Consider the following 23,717-nt stretch of genomic DNA (forward strand, 5'->3'; position numbering starts at 1 on the left):
CATATACTAGTGATACAAAGACAGGCAAAACTAATTGATGGTGTTAGAAGTCAGGTGAGTGGTTAGCATTGGCATATCATGATTAGGGAATTCTGGGATGCTAGTCAACTTTTTTTTTTATGATCTTCATGTTTACATTGGAGTGTTCAGTTTTTGAAAACTCATCCACTCTACACTTTTGCAATGTGTATTTTTCATTATGTGTGTTTTATTTCAAGAGCACATTTTATAAAAACAATAATGTTCAATTCTATTTTTTTGAGCAAAAGAACCATGAGAAATGTCTTAAATAGACTCAAGTGCAAGCCTAAGGCTTATGTTTTGAAATGTTTTTATATACAGGGGTTCGTCAAAGTAGGTTTACAGTTGTTTGTATGGAAAAACACAAACAGGTAATGATTATTACAATACCTTTATTAAATCAAAAGAATAAACTCTGTGTTTTAACTACTCACAGCTGTAAACATACTTTTTCCCACCCCTGTATTTTAAAATACATATTTTAAAAGTATATAAAAGTCTGCACTAGATTTCATGCTGAAAAGGATTGCTGGGCAGAAATATTTGAAAATTAGGGAAAAGTTGTTGCTTAAAAAGTAAACTATTAGTCTATTCACAGAAATTTTCCTTCAGTTTTCTTTTGATAGGAAAAAAAACCCCTCACTGCTGTAAATTTCCATCTTATGTGGACATTGATCTCAAAGTTGAGTATAAGACAGAATAACAGAATCAGAAATAGCCTTGATATTTTACAGTATCCGATCTCACAAGCTCCAACCAACACAGCTGATGTGTGTCCATCCTGCCTTGCAATCTATCATTTTTCTCTAGTTGAACACCAGATGAAGCAGTTGGTTGTATTTAGGAGTCATTTGACATAAACACCCCATTTTATCATAGCTGTTGCTGTTGTCGGTTTTGTGTGTTGTTTTTTTTTAAAGTGTGGTTGAATTCACATGCAATAAATGCGTATATGATGTGTGTCTACTATATAAAGCATGAATGGAATATATGCCTGCCCCCCTCATCCGTTTAAAAGTTTTAAAGCCATGATGTTCTCTTTGTTCATTTGACTCATCTCTGTGGTTTCCTTTCATTCATCTCTCTTCATAACTATGTTCCAGCAACTCCACTTCAACACTTCATCACCAGACTCCAGGAGACCTGGGATCCAACCACAGCTCCCACATTAACTAACCATGAGACCACCATACAGAAGTCACTTCACTTCTCTGGAACCTGGTTCCCTCAATTGCAACATTCTTACATCCTGGCCTAGGATGGATAGAGTGCCCCCCAAATGTGAGACAATAAATTCATTCTATTGTTTATGACTAATGAAGAAACCTCATAGATGAGCCATATTTTTTGGCAGAACACTGCTATCCCCATCAACCCAGAAGGGGTCTTACTTCCATTTTTTTATGGCTACTACTTCAAGTTGAAAGCCCTCTTCACGAATTCTGCAGCAATGGTAGGAACAAAAAGAATAGGGCCAAGCCATCAATCAGCATCTAGAGTCAGTAACAGTGGGGGCACGGATAATGGTATGAATTTGATATTTTGGTTCACATTTTAAAGCATCTCTCTGTCAATTACCTTGTAAGAGCATCATCCAAGTCAGAATAGAGGTTATTAATTTTCCTGAAAAGCCATTTTATCTATATACTCCAACAAGCACCATTATTGTCCCCACAGAGCTTTCGCACAGGTGCACCAATGTATTTGAGAGAGAGGCAAAAGCACAAAATGAGATGAAAGCCAGGAAATAGCTGCCAACACCACAATATTTTCTCACAACCCTAGATGCACATCTGTCATTTCACATCATGTTCTGGGAGAGCTGAAAGATCACTCTGAGGTCTGTCTTTTAAGATACAATGAGATGTGATCTCTGGCACTGTATAAATTCAATAAAACTTCATTAATATGGGTCCCTCTAAATTCAAGTTTTATAATGATTTGGCATAAACTAGGCTGATGTCTACCTTCCCATTGCATCAATGACCCCCCCAAAAAAGGGTATTAAGGGAAATAGTGTACGGGACATATAGGCTTATTTTCTCCTTCCCTACCTTCTTCCCTTCTCTCAACTGCTCCTTCACATTTATCCACATGAAGTGCCTTACAAATATGGCTTTGGGTACCTTTAAAGTTAGAAAGCAAGGCATGACACCCGCTTCCTTCTCCTGAAAGAGGATGAATGCCAAAAGCTTCTAACCAGGTTCAAAGCAAGACCTTTCACACAATTTGTTTACTTATCCTTCCCTGCTCTCCCACATCTCTACCAGGCCCTCTGCCCTGGCTCTCTGACAAAATCTTCAACCTTAAACGACTGTGATAATTTGCAGCTATTCCCCAGGGTCTGCCTCTTCTTTCTTTACCTAAGAGCACAATGATGGGCATGCAACACCATTCAGTTAGCAGCGATTCAGGCCTGGTACTGCAAGTCTTAGGGTTAAGGTGGTAGGCAGCCAATCTCTCGCCCTCAAATCCAGAGATGTGAAGATCCTTAAAAGCAGGGTTAGAGGGCAGAAATCTCGTGTCAGTTGTAACTCCGTTTGTATACAGCAGCCAGTAATTACCATGTGGGTTGGTGAGTGCTAAAACCGATGAGGCTCTGACTGGATGTAAGTTAATAACACCTTTACTTTCCATGGTTAAATACAATTCATGAGAAGAAACAGGGTTTATACCCTATATGGTAAAATGTATTTTCAGAGTTGCATAAATAATTACACAGAGCTTAAATCTGGTGGAATGTTCCATTTTGGTACGTTCTTTCTCTTCATTGGGAAACAAGGGCACAGGAGCATTTGACTTGCTAATATTTACAAGTAGAAAAAAATTTATATGTGTTCCATATACACACTGCCCCCCCCCAAAAGATTATATTTGGCAATACGTGAAAATTAATGATAAGGTTTCCAGTATAAGTTCATCGTTCAATAACTTAATACAAGGAGGTACAGGTATACAGAAAACTGAGTTGTGAATTGTTCCCTTTTCTTTAATGACTATGCTGTCATATGAGTTGTTACTAGTTGCCCTTCTCAATGTAACGCAAAATGGGATATGGATACTTTGCATGTCCTCATGTTTTTTGTATCAAGTAGGATTTTGATTGGATTTTTAATGATAAATACATGTGACCTTTAGTTTTTGCAATTATGACAACACTAATGTGATAGCCTAAATGTTATCAGCATCAGTATCATGTGACCTAAATAGTTTCAGGAGTTCCTCACATTTCACATTAAATCTGATAAGTCTTATTCTCAACAACTGTTGTCTCAGTGCTACATACTTATTGATGTGGTGACATGTTTGACAGTTTTTAAACATTAGTCCAGGGGATATGAATTGGGGTGGGGTGGGACAAGACTACAGGTAGGTGAACAAGGCCACTGTTCATGGTAGCTGAATGCTGGGACACTGCTGTCTGTAGCAGAAAGAGTAGAGCATCATGGGAATGCTACTGAGTCACTGCCGAGCTCTTAGTTGTCCCTCCCCTTCACTCCATTTGCTAGTGCCTTGTTTTGGCCTTCATCATCTCTCACCCCCTCTTCAACGGTTCTCCCTGTCTCTGGCCTTTCTCCCATGCTACTTCCAATAAGCTGTGAAAAACACCCAATGATTTTTCACTGTTTGCTTAAAGCATCAGCATAACATTCCAAACATTTATTATTAATATGAAAGGTCTATTTTCAAAAGACTAGAAGGAAAACAGGGATGGGATGGGCAGTGCGAGGAATGAACTTAAAGGACATGTCATATTAAAAAAAAAAAAGCAAGAAGTCCCCTGGAGTACCCAGAGCAGACAAGCCCCTACAGCACCCTCACCAGCTCTTTCTGGTGTTTGTACTATGCTAAGGGATAAAAGCAATAATTCTTTGGTGTAATAGCAGGTAAAGGCTTCACCTTATCTGCAGAGAACACCTCTTTCAAGGACTACCCATCTGCAGTGCAGATCGCATATGTTTTAGATCTTTGCTCAGCCCCTGTGGAATATGACTTGAGTAGACATCTTTCTTCCAAACACCTCAGGACACTAGTGGACCAAAGTGAGGGGCAGTGGGGCCCTGACACCTTGTGTAGTAGTGAAGGGTGGAGTGGGGTTGATGAGAGATGATCTGAACCAGCTGGAGACCATCCTGAGCTGAGCAGTGGCTACAAACACCTGTCATTTCAATGTTTAATGACTAAAGAAGAGCTCATAAAACAATGTATTTTAACTTTGTTTCTGTGTAGAAAAGATGGGCAAAATACAACATATTAATGGTGGTGGATTGAGGGATTATCATTTCTACTTTTTTTTCTTCTCAGGGTCCTTCCTTATTTTCAGTTTTTCTAGAATAAGCATGAGAAAATACATAGTGCAGTTCTGGTAACTCTAAAGATCTAGAGTAAGAATGTAAGGAGTTCAAGACTGGACAATAACAGTGATGAGATCAAATTTCTGGGGCAACCACTTTACATATTCTCCATGATTTAAGTTCTGATAGATGATCCACTTCAAAATTTGAGAAAAGTTAGGATATTTGTAAAAAGAGATAGAAAGGAAGGGAGGAAGGAAGAGAGGAAATAGGGAAGATCAGATCAAGTGATGCTTAACTGATTCGAAGGTACCAAGTTTTGGAGTATTTTTTTCCCCTTTCCGTTTTGCTCCAAATTCCCTTTGTCCTTAAATAAAATACGTTCTTCTTCTCCTAGGAGTATGAATGGTCATGTCTCATAAATCTCTAATAATTATGTAGAAGAGAAGCTTGAGAACTTGAGATCTAAAGAATATCCCCAAATGGGCTCAGTCAATAGTTCCAACATCCTTGCTCAGCAAATCATTTACTGGGTCATTGACCAGTAGAGCTCTTACTTGCTTTAAGACAACCAAACTGCTTCTGATGATAAACACAGATAATTCTTACCTACAACTGAAAGGATTTTCAATATGGTTTAAACACAAATTCAAGTGGGATAGGTTTGGAGGAGGAGCCAAGACATCTGGGTATATTCTAATAAGAAATACAGATAAAGTAGTCCTGACAATATCATGCACAACAAGGACTTTATCAACCTTTAATTATGTACTAAACACTGTCCCACATGCTTTATATAGATTATATCTACATTTCTCACTCATCAATCTGACCAATATTTTACCAAACTAAACTAAAAATTGGGCAGCATTGTCTTCAGAGTAACATACCTAATAAGTGTCAAAGACCAGAATTTAACACAAATCTTAGTTTGATATTCTAATTTGGCTTTGATATATACTTTAGGAATGATCCTATTCTGTGAACAATGTTTTAGGAATTGAGTTTCACTTCCATTTAATTTTTATTTTTACCCATGCTAGAGGACATAATGAATAATACATATACTTTTAAAAACGTCACATTATAAAAGAAAATAAAGTAAAACTGATCAACAAATTTTATTCTCAACCCTATAATAGGAGTATAACTTCTATTTGAAATCAGACTCAACTGCTTTGGTTTCAAGTTGGAATACATCCTTAATTAAGGTACACATGGCACTCATTCTTAATTTGCTTGAGTAGCCAATGAGACAATGAGATCAGAAAATCCACCATTAGTGCTGTTTTCAATGGCGACAAAGAGAATGTACTTATACAAGCTTCATGATTGAAGTTTCTAAGTACAGTTACCTAGTTGCTCATGGGTATGTACTAGTGTGTTACTGGCTGTTGAGTCGGCTCCAATTCCTGGTGACAACATGAGTGAGTAATGCCTACAATGTCTTGTCCTCAACAGTCCTGCTTGGCTCACAGAGACTCATGACTATGGATTCTTTTATAAAGTCAATCCATCTGATAGTTGGTTTTTCTCTTTTCCTGCTGCCTTCTAGTTTTACCCCAGAATTACTGTTTTTCCAAAGAACCCTGACTTTTCATGATGTTCCTGAAATAGGACAGCTTCAGTTTCATCATTTTGGCCTCCAGCGATGTTTCAAGCTTATTTTCCTTCAAGATCCGTTATTAATTTGTGCTGCACCATATTCTGACCTATTCACAAAGCCTTTGAGTCCTCATTTCAGTATGTTCTTGCTTCTCAATTTCCTAGAAAGCTTCAGAAAAGGTGATCTCCAGCTTTAGGTAGGACGCAGGGCAACATCCTCTGGACTGATTTTTTCTAAGACGGGAAATAACAAAAGAGAACTGAGTCCCAATCAACTTTTAAAAATCCTCTGGGGGAAAGAAGGCCAGAGATGAGGGACAGTTGTTAGCAGAAAAATGTCTGATCCAACAGGCTTGGCTTTGTGGTTGCTACTTGTAAGCCACTTCTTTCTGAAAATAAGCCACTGAAACAGACTTACTCCCTTGATACCTGACTTTAAGATTTCTTCAAACTCGTAGTTGTCTGGTGGAAAAGAACTTGTTTAAATGAGCATTTGAGAATCAAGTTACGTGTTTATAACTGCACCAAGTTTTTGTTGGAGGAATCTATGGATTTTGCAGGGCAATGGAAATGATTTTTGGTGTCAATAAGCATAATGCACACATGATCTCATGATGGTTAGGGGGTTTGGGGACTCTGGAAATAGTTTAGGATTCAAAAGAAAATATTTGGAGATTGCATTGCAAGTAATTGAACATAAAGTTGTTCATTCATGTAACAAAATATTTACTGAGTGCCTGTTATGGCCAGAAACTGTCTTAAGTGTTTGAATAAATCAGCAAACAAAACAGAATAGATCTCTGTCCTATGCCCCGAGAGAACTTATATATTCTACTCTGGAGAGAAAAAACAGTGAAATTATAAATAATTATAAAATTTATTGGAAGGTTTTAAATGCTACAGCAAAAAGAAAATGTAGAACAGGGTAAGGGCACATAGAATGTGGAAAAGGTGGTGTAGAACTGTAGCTTGACATTTTTAAGGAATGATTCACACAAGTGCTACTTAACCTTTGTGTGCTACTGCTGGTCCTCTTAGAAGCAAACCATGAGAAGGTCATAATGTAGCTCTGAGGTCAAACAAAGGAGAGAAGGAAGGAAAATTGGATGTTGGTATCTTAGACTGCAGTGTAGTTCTAAAGAAAGTTCACTAAGGCCCTCAGGGAGTCATCTAGTCAAGTCAGCCATCAAAGCAGCCCTGCATCTCCGTGCTTCCCTCAGTCATTGGCTGGAAGCAGCCCATGGAAAGTTTGGCCTCTGTGCCAACACAGTGATGGGTTTCAGAGCACAGCAGCTGGGGCCATCAGCCAACCACTCTCCTGTAATGAGTTATAAGAAGCACATTCTCGTGGTTGCCATATTAGTATAGTAGACATCTCATATTTTGAACAGAATAGCATTGTGCCCCTTCTTCTTGTCCCTGCACTTCCATATTCCATTGGGAACCAAACTCTTCTCTGCATGGAGCCTCGATAGAGCTCTCAAGCCAGGTGCTCTGACTAGTCCTCACTTGAGGGATGTGCACATGGTCCATCCTGGATCAAATTACATCCTCTTGGTCTGGTAACTTAATCTTGAACAGAGGGACCCACAATCAAAAATGGAGCAAGCAGATTCATTCAACAATAAGGGCCAGAAAAATCTTTCCAGTTATTCCTACTACGTAGACTTTACAGAACACACTACTTCCTATCTTTTTCAAGAGCTGATTGCTCATTACTTTCTCTGATTCCATAAGTAACAACATGTTTTCAATAAATTATTATTTTTGCCTAAGATAACCAGAATCAATTAATGTTGATTATGAAGAGCCCTAATTACAAAGTGATATAGTATTTAGAAAAGAATAGTAAAGATGTAATGGAAAGAACACAGGGCTTAGATGACATTGCATGTGGTCGAGTCCTGGGTTCTTCATTTCCTTGCTGAGTATCCTCAGATATAAGTTTTATATCTGTCTGCATCACATCTGCATACTGGATATATGGACACTTCTCGTGGTTAAGAGCTTTGAAGAGATCAATATATGTAAAAGTATTTCATACCTTTTGACTAGTTATTTATGTAAAGTAAGGGTTTTGCCTGTATGTTTGATTTTTTCACCATCAAAAGCAATCAGGCACAACTATGGCTCAGTATTAATATTTGTTAAAGCCAGTTGATAGTATGGGGAGAGAGTTTTTATTATAAAAATCTCTGTTTTCTGTGTACGTATGAAACATTTCATGCTTTTTTTTCTAATTAAGGAAACATCACTTTGGAAAATGATGAATTATTTAGCATCTCCTTGAGCATCTAGTCTAATTTTAAGTTGTAATACAAAGTCATCTTAAATTGCTGGAATTAGAAAAGATATTAGAGATTACGAGGTGGAACTCTTTATTGTAAAGATGAAAATCCTAAGTTCAGAGTGGTGAAGTAAACTGTCCAAGGTCAAAGTGTTAATTGTTGGAAGAGTTGAAACTAGATCTCAAGTCTCATGACTTTCAGTTTTATGAGGTTTGTGCTAAAACACAGTGCATTTCTTCAAACATTAAAAAAAATCACCAAGGGAAAAATATCACGTAAGTGAATAATCTAGTTTGTTATCTTTATAGGAAAAAGTATAGTGTTTGTATATATTATTGATTAAATAAGCCAGAACGTGTAACAAATTCAGCATTGATCAAATCCTTTTTAAGCAATTAGGTTCAGAATTAGAATCTGTGTTTAAAAGGTTGGGCAAAGACGCTAAAAAAATAGAAAATATTTTCTGTGAGCAATCAGAAATTTTGAGATGAGAGTTTGGAAACAAAGATATAGGCATGGAAAAGATATGGTTACGGAGCTCCTGACAATTCTCCAGGGTATAAATAGAAGATGGCAGTTTGAGGTGTCAAGTTAGCACTTTCCAAGAACACGCAGACAACAAACATACTGAACATTTCTCCTATTGTGCAAACTCCACTCAGCAAAGACTCATAAGCGCTGTGCCAGATTGCCCTGAGTCACAACTTGGCAGGCATGTGAGACAAAACACTTAGATGCTTCCTCAACTTACTGCTTCTCCCCTCACATGGAGCTGATACCCGACCAGCAACTCCAGAACAAACCCTAGTGCCTGGGGAAGCATTGCTGTACCCACTGTGTTCAGGTGAGGTATTAGCACTGACAAGCCTGCCCCAGACAGACTAATGGTTAGTGAAAAATAAATTTATGCATAGTATTCTTTCTCTAGCCTTTATATGATTATAGGCATTTTCCTCCAAAACGAAATAGGACATTTGGAATCTATACATGTAATTAAAATATGACAATTCAGAATTCTTCTAACCTTGTGGGCTCCAATTTGTTATTAGTCTTCAGATGTCAGCCAACTTTTTCTGTAAAGGGCGAGGTACTAAATATATTTAGCTTTGCAGTTCATATAGTCTCTGTCTCAACTACTTAATTCTACAGTGATAGTGCTAAAATAGTAATAGATAATACATAAACAAATGAGCATGGCTGTTTAAAAAAACATACACATCCTTTACAGAAACAGGAATCCAGTCAGATATGGTCCATGGTACTTTGTCCTACGTAGAAGCCTACAGATTACTGTCCACTAGGAGTTCATTCTTGATTCTTTGAGAGTCTTGACCAGACTCTATACTACCACAATATTTATAAGAAGCACTATTTGTAGGTGCAAGAACCAGGTAAAGTCTTTCTTTAGGTAGAACCAGACAAGTGGTCAGCAACCTGCAGCTCAGCAAACCACGGCTCGCGAGCCCCTTGTGGATCTTTGGCCCCTTGAGTGTGGCTCTTCCACAAAATACCGACTTCTGCGCATGGGCCACGAGTTTCAATTGCACTGTATGTGCGCGCCCGCACGTGGTATTTTGTGGAAGAGCCACTCTCAAGGGGCCAATTGCCGCATGTGGTTCGGGAGCCATGGTTTCCCAACCACGGACCTAGGCTATGAATGTCTTAGTGGTGTGCATTCTAAAAGATTATCCAGACAACCCTATTTTTTTTTTTTAAGTAAAATGTAGTCACTTCTTTTCTCTTTTGATTACGAGAATGGACTTATTTTTCAATAGAAAAATAGGCTTAACTATCAATGACCTAAAAGGGTCACTGAAAAGGCCTGTCTTCCCATTCCAGAACAGAAGCTACTTTGGAGATGATGGCATAGAATAGGAACTTTCTGAGCTGCATTAAAAAGCAAACTATAAGCAAACCAGGAGTCTAGAGGAGTGAAATGGATATTGTGGTCAGAGTCTATAAGCCTCAGGCCAAAGCAACTAGAAGCTGAAATATGTTCCACACTTCTCCTCTGGCAATCTCTTTTATGCATGGAGCAGAACAGGTAGTTTCCTAAATCATTGTAGCCATTATACACAATGAAACAACCTTAGGCAAAAGGGGATTTTTTAAACCTTAAAATACATTCTGAGTTTAATGTTTCCCCTTCTAATAGTATCTGTTATTCTCTTGCTGTTTGACTACTCTAGCATTTCTGAAAGAGTGCCTGTTTTTTTTAAAAAAAGTAGAATATCATGTTTCCAAAGAACATATATGCGTATATGCATAACCCATGGACACAGACAATAGTGAGGGGAAGGCCTGGGGTGGGATGGGGGCTGGGTAGGGGCAGGCAAGAGGGTGAAAAATGGGGGACATCCATAATACTGTCAACAACAACAACAATGATAATAATAAAAATAGTGGAGCATGATGCTTCAAAAGATAATTTAGTGGACTCAAATTTGAGGAATTCTGGGAAAGTAAAGGCTTCAAGAAAAAAGAGCTCTTCTAATCAGATGAAATCAGCTCTCCATTTATATTTGGTTATATTGCCAGTTGGTAGAGATGTACCAAGCCATATTTTGTCACTTGAAGTAATTTTTAACAATGATGCATCTTGGATCCTATCACCAGTGCTTGTGGATTAGAATATTGAAAAAAAAACAAAAAACAAAACCCATGCCCCAGGCTTCCCTCCCCTCTCATATCAAAACACATTCAGCCAACAAAGTATAAAAAGAATGATGCACATTTTAGTCATTCTGGACACTTTCTTCCTCCTCATCCCCCAAACCAAAGAGATCAAATCCTGCCCACTCCAGTAGTTAATCCTCTGAAATCTGTTTTCAGCTCAGTCACTCTGCTGTCTTTATTGGCCACACCCTAGACCAGTGGTTCTCAACCTTCCTAATGTCATGACCCTTTAATACAGTTCCTCATGTTGTGGTGGCCTCCAACCATAAAATTATTTTCGTTGCTACTTCATAACTGTAATTTTGCTACTGTTATGAATCGTAATGTAAATATCTGATATGCAGGATGTATTTTCATTGTTATAAATTGAACATGATTAATCACAAAAACAATATGTAATTATATATGTGTTTTCTGAAGGTCTTAGGCGACCCCTGTGAAAGGGTCATTCGACCCCCAAAGGGGTCGTGACCCACAGGTTGAGAACCGCTGCCCTAGACGAAGCCAGAGATTCTCAAAGGATCGCCTGGGTCAGAATCCCCCGAAGGCTTGTGAAAACAGGGATTGCTAGGCTCCACCTCCAGATCTGATTCAGTAGGTCTGCACTGAGGTACAGCGGGGCCTTGACTTACGAGTGTCCCGACTAACGAGTTTCGAGCTGTTTCTCGGCTGATTTTTTGCTTTGAGTTGACAGAGTAATTTGAGTTAACGAGCTCCTTAACGAGCTCTGTCACGGACCGAATTAAACTCGTAAGTCAAGGTCCCACTGTATCTGTTAATTTGCATTGCTTACAAGTTCCAGCTGATACCATTATTGGCCTTCAGATCACACTCTGGGTAGCATTTGTCTGAGTAACCAGTATCAGTTATATGGACGACCGGCAAAAGTGACCTTTGTAAAATGAAATATTCATCATGTGACTTCCCTGCTTAGAACAATGAGAGCCTTTAGTTATCTGGCGTAAGCCTGAGCATTGTCTATAAAGCCCACGTGACCTAACTCCTGTCTACCTTCCCCCTCTCCCACGAGATACCTTGCTGCCTGACACTTGGCCTTCTCTCCTTTTCTCAAATGAAGCAGTCTCTCATGGGAACTTTGCATGTTCTCTTTGCCTAAAATGCTTTCATTCTTTCCTCCCCATTGCCAACTTCTACTTACCCTTCAAAATTTAACTCAAACATCACTACCCTGATGAAGCCTTCCTTGTACCTGAGATTGGGTTGGATTCCCCCCCATTATTCCCTCCATAACAGCCTTTAATTTGCCTGCAAACTACTAACAGGTTCGTGTGATTATTTGATATATCTTTCTCAGGAGACAATAAAGGTCAATAGAATAAGAACTATGCCTTATTTTCTCTTACACTCTCCCATATTCAAAGCAGAGTGAGTACCTGGCCCAAACATCACATATTAAGATGAATTCCAACTTTATAATAATATTGCTATTGGTTGCAAGAATGACAGCTAACATTTACTGAGTGCCCGTGTGCCAGGCACCATGCAAAGCACATTACAGGCAACATTTCCTCTAAGCCTATGAAGAAGATGTTATTACTTATTATGACCATCTTACAGATAAGGAAATTGAGGCTCAGGAAGTTGGAGTACATTGCCCTAAATCACATAGTTCATAAGTGATGGGAGCTTTTTTTGCCTGGTAGGAACAAATCTAGACTCAGAATCATGACAGCAAACATTTATGTAGTTTTTATATTTTCTATCACTTACTTTCTTTATCTGATCCCCTTAACAGCTTTAAGAGAAAAATGTTATCTCTGCCTCTTACAGGCAGGATTAGAGATTGAAGGGAAAATGACTTAGCTAAGGAAATATACAGCGTGTCAATGATTTAGCTAGGACTTCACACACACACACAAAGCTTGTAACTTTTTTTTTCATTGAAGGTGATAAAAAGTACTATGATAAGATGATCTGTATTACATTTCTGGCCTCAATTATGCATCTGAAAATTTGAGCATCCTGCCAAGTTGTTAAAGGCTAATGATTAGACTACTTCTTGAGGAGCTCCATCAGCTTTGAGAGATATTCACATGCCAGAGCTTTAGGTAGAGCAACAAAACTGATGCTCTCGTATTCAGAATGCTCCCATTGTCTCCAACACCAACCACAAGGATTCCCGAGTTGTGTGCAAATTGCTGGCGTTGTCTGCATTCCCTGGTGCTCTCTTTCCAGCTGCTCCTCTTGCCTCGTCTTGCCAGCGTGCTCTGGGGAGGCACCCACCTGTCCTGCCTGCCTTATTTGTTTACCTCCTTTGTGCCCAACCTCCCAGAGGCAGCTGCCCTAGAAAGGACTGAGAGCAAAGGATGTCAATGAATAAATCCTACAGACCAGAATCCTGCATTCTGGAATTAATATAGCTCAGGGTAACCTGGGGAATTTCCATCTAACAGATGTTGATATATTAAGCTACCAGAAAACTCCAGAATGCCACTCTACCTGGGCAAGATAGAAAATTAAAACGAATTCTCCAAGTAGAAAAGAAAAAAAAATTCTAGTAATTAAACCAATGTCTAAAAACAGAAAGAAACGAAGTGAATGGGGTCAGAGGTCTGGGGAAACTGGGAAGGAGAGCTAATTGTGAAGTTGAAACAGAAGAACAAAATGAGTTTATAGGAGAATGTAGAAATAGACTCACACAGAGCCTCAAGCCTATTCCAATATGACTGAGCTTCATTTGAAACAAGACAAACATTTTTACTCATTCAACAGTCAGCAAGTATTATGTACCATGGGCTTGTTTTAGGCACTGCAGATACCTAGGTTAATATGCCACCTGAACGTGCACCCTCACCAGGCATAACCTCATGGAGGAGATAGATGTATGAAGAGAAGGTTGAAAGTGTGTCTTAGTTGGTTTGGGCTTCTAGAACAACAGCTGATAACTCACTTAATTTTCACTCCTTTTCAGGTTTAACTGATTTGAAATAATGGGTGAAGCCAGACTAAGCTTCGAAGAAAGAAAATGTATCCTAAAGTGCCGCTAGACTTTTTTATTTATGGGAATACATAAAAGATAAAGTTTACGGCACAAAACTGGCAAAGTTAATGAATTGAGGGTGCACAAATACCGAACAAAATGATTCTTGTTGTTTGCGATTCCATTGCTACCATAGGTTGATTGGCTTATAAACAACAGGAAATTTATTTCTTACAGCTCTCAAGGATGGAGGTCCAAGATGAGGGTGCCAGCCTGCTCTGGTGAGGATCCTCCTCTGAGATGTTGACTGCTGACTCTGCATTATTTCCTCGTATCATGGAAAGAAAGAAAGCTGGCTCCCTGGCCTCTTATAAAGGCACTAATCCTATGCACGAGAGCTCTATCCATGTGACCTAATTACCTCCCAAATACCCCACCAAATACTTCACAAACTGGGGTTGGGGTTTCAACATAGAAATTTTAGGGGGATAAGAACATTCAGTTCATTGCAGGATGGTATCTATGACAAAGAATAGAAAGCTGACTCGAAACAGGTCACAGAGGAGATAGGCTTGAACTGAGTCTTGATGATTGTATTAGCTTAATGTGAGGATGGGGGGTGGGGGGAGGAGGGGCCGTACCATTCCTAGCAGGGGGAACATCAATTAGAAAGGCACAAGACAAGTTAGAACTCGGAATAGTAAAAAACAAAAATGATAAAATGGGCCGCAGCAGGGGATGTGCTAGACCTGTGGTTCTCAACCTTCTGGCCCTTTAAATACAGTTCCTCATGTTGTGACTCAACCATAAAATTATTTTCGTTACTTCATAACTGTAATGTTGCTACTGTTATGAATCGTAATATAAATATCTGATATGCAGGATGGTCTTAGGGCCTAAGCGGTCGGCAAACTGTGGCTCACGAGCCACATTCAGCTCTTTGGCCCCTTGAGTGTGGCTCTTCCACAAAATACTGGCTCTTCCACAAAACACCGACATCTGTGCATGGGCCATGAATTTCAGTTGCACTATACGTGCGCGCCCACACATGGTATTTTGTGGAAGAGCCACACTCAAGGGGCCAAAGAGCTGCATGTGGCTCTAGAGCCACGGTTTGGCGACCACAGTTAGGCGATCCCTATAAAAGGGTCGTTCAACCGCCAAAGGGGTTGCGACCCACAGGTTGAGAACCGCTGTGCTAGAGTATGAATGAGGAATGAAGAGGGGAAAAAGGGTGGAAAGGGAAAGGATGATTTTAAAGGAATAGATCATAGATGAGCTAGCTCATCAGTGGCTTTAAATACCAGACTCAACAGTTTGCATTTATCCTGAAAGGCAACGAGGAGCCCCTGAAGGCTTTGTCATAGAAGAGCAGCATGATCAGATTTGCACTGTAGAAAGATGGCTTTGGAGACAGTGAGGAGAGGGGATTTGAGAGGGCACAACTGGAAATGGGGTGACTGGGTATGTGGAATTGTTGCAACTCAGACCTTGAATCACGAGAGTCGGTAACTAGGGCCATGGCAGGAAGAATGGCTTTCTATATCAGAGCAAAACAGGTTCAGGTGGGTGCCCTGGAGACCTGAATGTCTGGCACCTGTTATTGTATAAATTTGGTGGATGTCATGGAGTAAAAGCTCATCAGAGAGAAATAAAGTACAGCTCTATTTTTATATAATTACTAGTCAATTATATAATTATTCACGTTGAGAGTATACTCTAAGCATGACTAGAATGGTGTGATTTTTTTTGTGTGTGTTAATCTTGTAATTCTTCTACAAAGACATAGAGCTCTCAGCTAAGACATCACAGAACCTTTATAGGCTCGTCTAGAAGATGGTGAGATGTGCATGGCTTCCTAGTAAGGTGAGAGGGAACTAGCCACCAGCCCACAGGCAAGGCTCAGAGTCACCCAGGACCAGGCACTGGATTCAGGCATCTAACTGTGAGGTTCTGAGGGTCTGGCACACTGGGAAATGGGAGAGGACAGGTTCTTCTTGTTGGTGGAACATGTCAGGGGAGGAAGGGGGTATTTATTAAATTGCTATAATGTTCAGGAACAGGCTGGTGCACATCCAACCTGGATAGTCACACAGAGCACACACTCAGAAGGGCTCCAGGCTTTGGTTTAAGACTCTGCTGTTGCTGTCTTGAAATTTGTAGTTTTGTGTGTTTTTTTTCTTAAACAAAGGGGTCTGCATTTTCACTTTGCCATGGGCCCTGCAAATTACATAGCTTTTCCTGACAATGCCTGTGTACAATGGGTATCTCGTTTGGTCCTTCATCAGACATCTATGAGGTGGTATTTCCATGAAGAAGATCAAGCTGAGACTCAGACAAGCAGAGTCACTTAATGAGGGTGACTTAACGAAGCCTTTCTAACTATTGCTCTATCTATAGCAGCTATTCAGAGCTAGTCCTTGGCCTGGGCACAGCCTTCACCAGGGCTTGATGCTCCATATTCAATATCATTTCTTCTCACCATAGAGAGAGAACATTAAAATAATAAGCTTCTCTTATTCCAAAGGGAACTTGTTTAGCTCCAAAGATTCTCAAACATTGTGGTTATATTTCACTTCTGGCTAATAAAGATGGAAGAATGAACAGCCACAGGTACAAAAATGACTGCCTTTATGGGGTCTTTTCTTGCTAGTTTGCCAGTTATTCCCCAAGGGGTATATATAGCCCCTGGGAAGTCCATCTATCTACTGTCATAGACAAGGGGCAGGTAAGGCAGAGCCACAGGTTTCCTAGATAGGAGGCTCAGGTTGGCCATGCCCATGAGCATGGCTTGGTGTTTAAGAGGACAGGGGTCAGGAATAGATGGCCAGCACTTGGATCCCAGCCTTCCACTTAACTTCTCTGTGAATCAGTTTCTTTGACTCTAAAATGGGGCGTTAACAGATCTGCCTCAAAGGGTTGATGAGAGGGTTAAATGAAGTAACAACACAAGCCAAGGGCAGAGCACAGAGCTTGGCCTGCAGTGAACACTCAGTAATTGCTAGCTGTGGCTATTTCATGAAGTTGTCTGTGTTAAGTCAGGAAGGCTGACATTGAAGAACTGAAGGTATGCAGCAATCTAGTTAGGTAGGGGCAGTGACTGCTCAATCTCAACAGGACAGGCAAAGCTAAGCAGTTCCTGATGAATGCACAAATGCCTCTTCTATACATCTGGCTCACTTTGTTCCAATCGTCCTGGCTGCAGAGCCTGGGTGAGCACTTCAGGAAATGGATTCATGTGAAATTTCAGCTCATTGATTAAACAATGCAACGTAACCGTGCGCCCAGAAAAAGGACAAGCTTTCTGTTAGAGCAGCTTGCTCAGATACATGGGGAGGAGACCAGGAAAGCTGCCTAGGTTTACAAGTACAAAGCTTGACTACATACACAAACGATAAGATAAACTGCAAGGTAGGCTCCTCACCCAAGGCTGCACATGTCGTCTTCAGAGCACATTCTCTCTGAGCCCTTTGCCTTCCTACTACAATCACTTTGAAGCTGTTTACTGTATTTGCATTTCTGAGCCTCATCTCTTGAATGCAAAAGACACAGGATGGAAATATAAAATACTAATCTTCTATCAAGACTGAAAGGACATATGGGGAATCATCATCAAATCATAAAAGCATCATAAAATGCTTTCTATTTTGGGGCATGCAAAGTCTCAAGTAAGACCTCAGAGGAATCAGGCTGAGAATAGCAACAAAAATCTGACCCGTGTTTGCTAATACACTTAGCTGTGGGCAGCATGGTCTCTATTGGGTAGCCTTTCAGACATTATGAAACCTGCAAATTTTACAAGCATCAATATGAAATGTTCTCTTGTGTCTTGCTACACATATAGACACACAGACTCAACAAATGTGTTTCTGCAAATCTAGATGTGGAGCTTGTCAAACATGGTACGTATTCTACCAAGAGTTGGGGGTCTAGGTCCTCTGCTCATGAATCTGGGCAGACTTGTGGCTTCTCCAACCACAAAATGAAGGTATGCCAGGTGACTTTTTAAACTGTCACTAAAGGCCTTGCAGCCTCTGGAGGATGAGACTTCCTGGGAAGTCTCCATGCTGAAGAGGTTATGTGTAGGCACTTGAGCGGACTGTCCCAACTCATTCAGACTTTCAAGATGCCAGACATGTGAGAGAAGCCATCCAAGATCCTCCAAAGCAGTGTGTCTCACATCTGAACCCATCTAACACTAACCTCTGCTGGCTCCACAAGGAAGGAGGATCATTTGGCTAGGCCAGCCTTGGTTCCTGACCCGCACTATTGTTAAGATATAATGGTTGCTCTTGTAAGCCACTAAGTTTTGAGGTAGTTGTCACACACCAATAGATAAGTGGAATACTAGTAAACTGTGTGTGCTTTCTTCATTCTACATGCCTGTAAGAATGTGGTATGTCCATTCCACAGATAAAAGTTTCCAAGATCCCACCTTCACTAGCTTTTCAGGAAACAAAGTCCCCGTTGGGCTCTTCACAAATACATCTAATATCTAGAGGAAATTTCTCCACAATCTAGTCCTCTGGGCTCCCAAGAATGGAGGACTCAGGCTTATTTGGATGCTGCCCAAGGGACCATACCAGGCAAGGTTAATGCCTATGATGCTGTGGCTTGGACAGCCTCAATAGCCCAAGGAGATCTTTATGAAAAATATTGCAGTTGCTTTTGTATTGTCTTTCTGTTGGACTCTGCTCTGAGTCTTTGGGAGGACTGGTTGGGGAAATAATCTTACTTTGCTCAGAATTCTCTTTCGTTTTCCCCAGGATATCACTCAGCCCTAAGAGAAGTTTTCTCTTATTTTCTGTAATCCTAAACTTGGTTTCTCTAGCTCTTGTTGAAATAGGTCTCTGGCTGGCTTGCTTCATTGTTCTCCGGATGTGGTGAAAATCTAAGGTGATTACAAATGGTACCCATGCTGTGAACCCCAACATCCACAAAATACACTCATTTAGACACTACACTTTGCAATAAAAGGCATTTTCTTATTGTTCACTTATTACATGAATGGGCACAACATCCGTTGCTCCAAAATTTGGATCTTACATAAAGCCATTCTATATTCAATGCTCCAATGGCATTTCCTAACAGTCAAATAAGGAGGCAACTTTGCTATACATTTTAAATGTTAATTTTGAGAATAATTTGACATTCTACAGCCCTAAGGCTTTGTCTTTTTTCTATATTGAGCTCCATTTCTAAAATACCTAGAGGGCATAATCAAATATTCTGAAAATCTTCTGCAGAGTCATATTGAATAACTGAATGTAATAGAACTCACTAAGAATATCTTAAATATAAACTTAGTGTTAGGAGGAAAATAATGTTTCATACTAGACCTATCTGCCATGAGCAGCTCATTGTAAAAACAAAGGAAGGTCATGAGAAATCAGCTTTCTTTTGTCTTTTATCATAAGCTGACCTTGGAACACTGAGTATGAATATGCCTAATTCAAAAAGTTTATTTGTACACTGGAATGAAAACAGTGTGTTACTCAATTAGTGGTATGCATACTCCTGGTTGTACTAAAATTATTTTAGGTAGTGTATCTACATATCTTACACTTTAATATCTGTGTATTAGTTTTAATGTGTATTGGAACAAAAATATGCAGTTAGCACATCAAATGAGCTGGACATTTTGAGGAACACGAGTAAGATACCAGCAGATGTCTCCCCATTTCTCTCTCACTCTCTCCCCTTCTCTCATCTCTTCATATATTTTCCAATCTCTCCTCTTCTCCCACTCATCCCAGCCCAAGGGAAGTCCCCTCGGCTTTCCGGCTCCAGTTTTCTCCCCACCTCTCCTACATAACGTTTTATTTATGAAACAATTCAATTTCAGCTTTGATTCGCATCTAAATATACATCTAGCAGCTGAGTAAACAAAGGATCTTCTTTAGGAGGCATTCTCCCTAAACAAACAAACAAACAGTAAATTATAAATTGTTTTTGTTGTCATATATTATAGAAAGTTGAAAATCTAACTACATTTAAAAAGAAAGAAAACCAACAGATTCAGCATTGATTTTTCTAGGCATTTTTTCTATGTCATAAGAAAATTAAATAAAGAAGTGGGAAAATAAAGAAATGCGAAGTACATTAGTGGGGAAAGAAATGAACAAGGGGGAAATTGGTGGGTCAATGATAGGCTGAGGACTGTCTATCACATAACGCATAGACTTGTGTTCAAATCATTTTTCTGCCTCACAGTTTCCTCATCTGCAAATGTGAGATAATTCATACTTACTTTAAGGTATTATTGGGAAAATAATATATGTGCTACTTGGCACAGTATAGTCAGATTTATTATTACTTAGATTTTATAGATTGCTTTTTTTAATTTATAAAAGTTAAACAACAATGCTTTTATTGCATATTTATTTATGGTTACTGTCTCTGAGGCTAGTGATCCTGATTGTCCATTTAGAGTAGGGATTTTTTTTTCTTTTGCTTCCAACTTGAGTTTTAAAAGTGAGTCAACTTAAAGAAAAGCATTAAGTAAGCAACAGTTCAGGAGGTACACAAAAATAAATGACAAATCTTGGAGGTGACATGGGAATGAGTCTGTGAGTTAAGAAAGCCGCAACCCTATCAAACTCTAGATTCCCTTTTATAATAAATACTTGTATTTTCCCCTTTTCTGTTTAAAACTGAAAAATTATAAAGCTTGGCTACTTACACACATTTTCAGAAAGACAATACTATATATTAACAATAATATAACAAAAAATAAAATTGAAGTAATTTCTGATTAAATAATATGCATCTCAACATGATATGCTCTGAGAGTGTGGACTACCATAGGAGCTATAATGGGGAAGTTGGATCATTGGAGCAATATCCAGAGTCACTGTGAATACCACAGCTCCAAGTACAGAATCTGTGCAGATGTGCTGTCTCCCTGACAAGTGCTATGAGTCAGTGACAAGATTTTCTGAAATGGTGAAATTCTGAACAAGAAAAAGTTCAATTTTCCCTCACTACACTATTGTTTTATTCTAGGCAATTCAGTGGGAAATTAAAGCCTTCCAGAAAACACTGTATGTTAGGTTCCACATCTAGGTCATTAGAAACCAGGCTTTTACTTCATGGAAAGCCCCGTAAGGCATTAAAAAGGTATGTAGTGAACAATACTATAACTACAGGTACTGTGTTGTACAGCAGATCTCTCTGACATATTCATCTGGCATAACTAAAATTTTATACAATTGAGCAATAATTCTCCTTTTTCCCTTCCCCTCAACTTTTCGTAACCACCATTTTATTCTCTGCTTCTGTGAATTAACTGAACTCAGGAGAGAATTTAAATAGAGGATAAAGAACTGGAGACTTAAAGAGAAGTAATAAAAGTCTGAATGGATACCACAAAAAGAAAAGAAAACAGATTGCACAAGGTGAAAATTGGAAAAAGAAATAAAATGAGAAAGTGATAGGTAATAGAGGACAGGCAAAGAGGATCCAATGTACATATAATAGGTGATCATAAAGAGGAAAACCAAAGGGATAAAACAGAACAATGATGATAATTAAAATCCAGAAAAAATTTACAAAATAAAAGGGCCTTAAACATAAATACTATAGGGCTGACCATGTATAAGGGGAAATATCTGACCAAAAATATTCTATATTAGGTATCAATAAATTGAGGTCTGTAGGCCTGCCTTCTATTTTTGTCAGTAAAGATTTATTGGAATACAGCCACATCCACTCATTTACATGTTTTCTATGATTGCTTTCATAGTACAATAACAGAAATGAGTACTTGTGACATAGACTGTATGGCCTTCAGTACATGTAATATTCACTACCCAGCCCCTTACAGATAAGATATAATACAGTAAAACTATTGGTTTAAATAAAATAAAATAAATTCATTGAAAACCCAGGACAAACATGAAATTACTTAATGAACAGCATTTGTAGGGTAAAACAATACTCTATGCCACTACATAAGGGACTAACATAATTCATCTATTTAAAGTATGGTCAATTTTCAGCTAAATTGATCAACAAGTATAAGGGTCACATTCATACTGTTATTAATGTGAAAGAGCTCAGAAAAAAAATTCCCATGAGCTCTTCCCAAGATGGTTCCAAGAACAAGCTTTAGACAACCAAGAAATAATTGGAGAAGCTTTAGGATGGAATATATGGTGATCTTTAAGCATATTTAACTGTAGCAATATGATTAAGTGATGAAGGAATATATTCAATATGTGTAATTGTTATTTCCTCTGACAATGTAAATATAACTGTGAAAGACGTGAGAGTCGAACAAAGGGGGACTATAAGGAAAACAGAACAAGTGTGCTGATAGATACTAGCAGGTACTAAAAGAACATTAAATTAGTTGAGGGAGAGGGAAGAAGGGAGAGTGGCTCCTGGCTGATTATAACATTACTTAGAGTAGAAAATGACAAAATCTTTAAAAAGTGGGACACTCTTTATTATATAAAGGTAGGCATCTCATGTAAAAGATAAAATTTTTAGAAAAAATGCACAAACCCTTTTAAATAACAAAAGGAGTATTTAAAACAGAGAGAAGCAAAAAGAACAAAGAGAACAGACTACATTCTAGAGAGAACACAAATATCCATTAATAGAAGATTGGTTGAATCAACCATCATAAATCCACACGATGTAATTCTATGCAGCTTCTAAAAAGAATGAGAAATCTCCTGCATATATTGTTGTGTAATGTGTACACAACCCCACAGGATACACAATGCAGAATAGTATGAAAAGTATGCTATGTGTAAGAAAAGGAGGGAACCACAAAGATATGTATTATTTATATTAAGAAAATAAGAGGATAAATATAAAATTAATAAAATGGTTACCCTTAGTTAGAGTGACCATATTTTTGTTTGACTAGAACAACCCTGTATACCAACAGAAGCTGAGGGGACTGCTTTTTGAAAAGGCATCTTAATGGTACTCACTTATGATGTATATTAGACACTGAACTATCTAGAGCAGTGGTTCTCAACCTTCCTAATGCCGCGACCCTTTAATGCAGTTCCTCATGTTGTGGTGACCCCCAATTTCATTGTTACAAATTGAACATAATTAAAGCATAGTGATTAATCACAAAAATAATATGTAATTATGTATGTGTTTTCTGATGGTCTTAGGCAACCCCTGTGATAGGGTCTTTCGACCCCCAAAGGGGTCGCGACCCACAGGTTGAGAACCACTGATCTAGAGGGAGAGCAATAAATGAAAAATATTAGCTGCTGAACATAACAATGTGAAATATTACTATCTCCATTTTAGACAAAGAAATGTTTGCATATTATGTTTACCTGTGAAACTATTTGTCTTCCTAATCATTACCTAATTTTTAAAAAGAACCTATTATTTCTTGGTGCCTTTAATGATTTCCACCCAAACGGGTCCAAGGCAGCAGGCATCTTATAAAAAACGGAGCTCAGGAAATTTTTTAGGTGTTGACTCTTAATATATTCTACTTACGTGGCTTCTAAAATCTCTGTCCTTTGGGCTTGCCACCTAGATTCTCCTCTTGGCCTGAACCTCTCTCAAGTGCCATGTTTGGATATTTTGAGGAGGCTTAAAAACAAAGACACTCGCTTGGATTTGGAGTGACCTATACAAGGTTACTTGTACATGTCTGCAGTCAGCAGATATGTCAGACAAAGGACATTCCTTTTCCTTTGTTCTACTAGATGGCGGCTTTATCACTCCCTACCAGTCTGCATTCTCATGACAGCCTCCATTTTCTCTTATCTCAGTCCCTCTTTTCAATTATCATACTATAATTAGAGCTGGAATCCTTTTATTTTCTCATATTTGCTATGTAGGCCTCACCTAGTGATTCTGGGAAAAACATCCTGGTCTGAACTCTGTTCCTAGTGTCAAAGACTTAGG

At 38.9% G+C, this 23,717-nt stretch overlaps 1 protein-coding gene across 1 annotated transcript in view; it reads right to left on the reverse strand.

Moving 5' to 3' along the window:
• Positions 1-23,717, reverse strand: part of KCNH8 (potassium voltage-gated channel subfamily H member 8) — a 272,605-nt gene that overhangs the window by 147,744 nt on the left and 101,144 nt on the right. The gene's annotated exons all lie outside the window — the stretch shown is intronic.

Source organism: Myotis davidii, unplaced genomic scaffold (genome assembly GCF_000327345.1).
Source record: "Myotis davidii unplaced genomic scaffold, ASM32734v1 scaffold962, whole genome shotgun sequence".
In the NCBI taxonomy this organism is placed as follows: domain Eukaryota; kingdom Metazoa; phylum Chordata; class Mammalia; order Chiroptera; family Vespertilionidae; genus Myotis; species Myotis davidii.